Here is a 2,500-nt window from a genome sequence, read left to right as displayed (position 1 = left end):
CAAAACTGGCCATTTTTGGCTGCGCGAGCGAGCGGCGAGCGGCGAACAGCGAGCGAAGCGTGAGGCAGCACCGTCACTGCTATACGAAAGCCCCATCCAGCCCTGTGCCACCCGGGGGGTTCCAGGGTGCTGAGATGGCTGACATTTTGCTCCGCTCACGACGGTCGCCGCGGCACGCAAGAACAGCCCAAAAACAGGCCAAAACAGCCCAAAAACGGGCCAAAACTGGCCATTTTTGGTTGAGCGAGCGAGCAGCGAGCGGCGAACAGCGAGCGAAGCGAGAGGCAGCACCGTCCCTGCTATACGAAAGCCCCATCCAGCCCTGTGCCACCCGGGGGGTTCCAGGGTGCTGAGATGGCTGACGTTTTGCTCCGCTCTCGACGGTCACCGCGCAACGCAAGAACAGGCCAAAAACTGGCCAAAACGGCCCAAAAACGGGCCAAAACTGGCCAATTTTGGCTGCGCGAGCGAGCGGCGAGTGGCGGACAGCGAGCGAAGCGAGAGGCAGCACCGTCCCTGCTATACGAAAGCCCCATCCAGCCCTGTGCCACCCGGGGGGTTCCAGGGTGCTGAGATGGCTGACATTTTGCTCCGCTCACGACGGTCGCCGCACCACGCAAGAACAGCCCAAAAACAGGCCAAAACGGCCCAAAAACGGGCCAAAACTGGCCATTTTTGGCTGCGCGAGCGAGCGGCGAGCGGCGGACAGCGAGCGAAGCGAGAGGCAGCACCGTCCCTGCTATACGAAAGCCCCATCCAGCCCTGTGCCACCCGGGGGGTTCCAGGGTGCTGAGATGGCTGACGTTTTGCTCCGCTCACGATGGTCACCGCACCACGCAAGAACAGCCCAAAAACAGGCCAAAACAGCCCAAAAACGGGCCAAAACAGGCCATTTTTGGCTGCGCGAGCGAGCGGCGAGCGGCGAACAGTGAGCGCAGTGTGAGGCAGCACCGTCCCTGCTATACGAAAGCCCCATCCAGCCCTGTGCCACCCGGGGGGTTCCAGGGTGCTGAGATGGCTGACATTTTGCTCCGCTCACGACGGTCGCCGCACCACGCAAGAACAGCCCAAAAACAGGCCAAAACGGCCCAAAAACGGGCCAAAACTGGCCATTTTTGGCTGCGCGAGCGAGCGGCGAGCGGCGGACAGCGAGCGAAGCGAGAGGCAGCACCGTCCCTGCTATACGAAAGCCCCATCCAGCCCTGTGCCACCCGGGGGGTTCCAGGGTGCTGAGATGGCTGACGTTTTGCTCCGCTCACGATGGTCACCGCACCACGCAAGAACAGCCCAAAAACAGGCCAAAACAGCCCAAAAACGGGCCAAAACAGGCCATTTTTGGCTGCGCGAGCGAGCGGCGAGCGGCGAACAGTGAGCGAAGCGTGAGGCAGCACCGTCCCTGCTATACGAAAGCCCCATCCAGCCCTGTGCCACCCGGGGAGTTCCAGGGTGCTGAGATGGCTGACATTTTGCTCCGCTCACGACGGTCGCCGCGCCACGCAAGAACAGCCCAAAAACAGGCCAAAACAGCCCAAAAACGGGCCAAAACAGGCCATTTTTGGCTGCGCGAGCGAGCGGCGAGCGGCGAACAGCGAGCGAAGCGTGAGGCAGCACCGTCCCTGCTATACAAAAGCCCCATCCAGCCCTGTGCCACCCGGGGGGTTCCAGGGTGCTGAGATGGCTGACATTTTGCTCCGCTCACGACGGTCGCCGCGCCACACAAGAACAGCCCAAAAACAGGCCAAAACAGCCCAAAAACGGGCCAAAACAGGCCATTTTTGGCTGCGCGAGCGAGCGGCGAGCGGCGAACAGCGAGCGAAGCGTGAGGCAGCACCGTCCCTGCTATACGAAAGCCCCATCCAGCCCTGTGCCACCCGGGGGGTTCCAGGGTGCTGAGATGGCTGACATTTTGCTCCGCTCACGACGGTCGCCGCGCCACGCAAGAACAGCCCAAAAACAGGCCAAAACAGCCCAAAAACGGGCCGAAACAGGCCATTTTTGGCTGCGCGAGTGAGCGGCGAGCGGCGAACAGCGAGCGAAGCGTGAGGCAGCACCGTCCCTGCTATACGAAAGCCCCATCCAGCCCTGTGCCACCCGGGGGGTTCCAGGGTGCTGAGATGGCTGACATTTTGGTCCGCTCTCGACGGTCGCCGCGCCACGCAAGAACAGCCCAAAAACAGGCCAAAACTGCCCAAAAACGGGCCAAAACTGGCCATTTTTGGCTGCGCGAGCGAGCGGCGAGCGGCGAACAGCGAGCGAAGCGTGAGGCAGCACCGTCCCTGCTATACGAAAGCCCCATCCAGACCTGTGCCACCCGGGGGGTTCCAGGGTGCTGAGATGGCTGACATTTTGCTCCGCTCACGACGGTCGCCGCGCCACGCAAGAACACCCCAAAAACAGGCCAAAACTGCCCAAAAACGGGCCAAAACTGGCCATTTTTGGCTGCGCGAGCGAGCGGCGAGCGGCGAACAGCGAGCGAAGCGAGAGGCAGCACCGTCCCTGC

The sequence above is a fragment of the Musa acuminata genome, unplaced genomic scaffold (assembly GCF_036884655.1).
Source record: "Musa acuminata AAA Group cultivar baxijiao unplaced genomic scaffold, Cavendish_Baxijiao_AAA HiC_scaffold_1136, whole genome shotgun sequence".
In the NCBI taxonomy this organism is placed as follows: domain Eukaryota; kingdom Viridiplantae; phylum Streptophyta; class Magnoliopsida; order Zingiberales; family Musaceae; genus Musa; species Musa acuminata.
The sequence above is the reverse complement of the archived record's forward strand: the minus strand, read 5'-3'. Positions refer to the sequence as shown.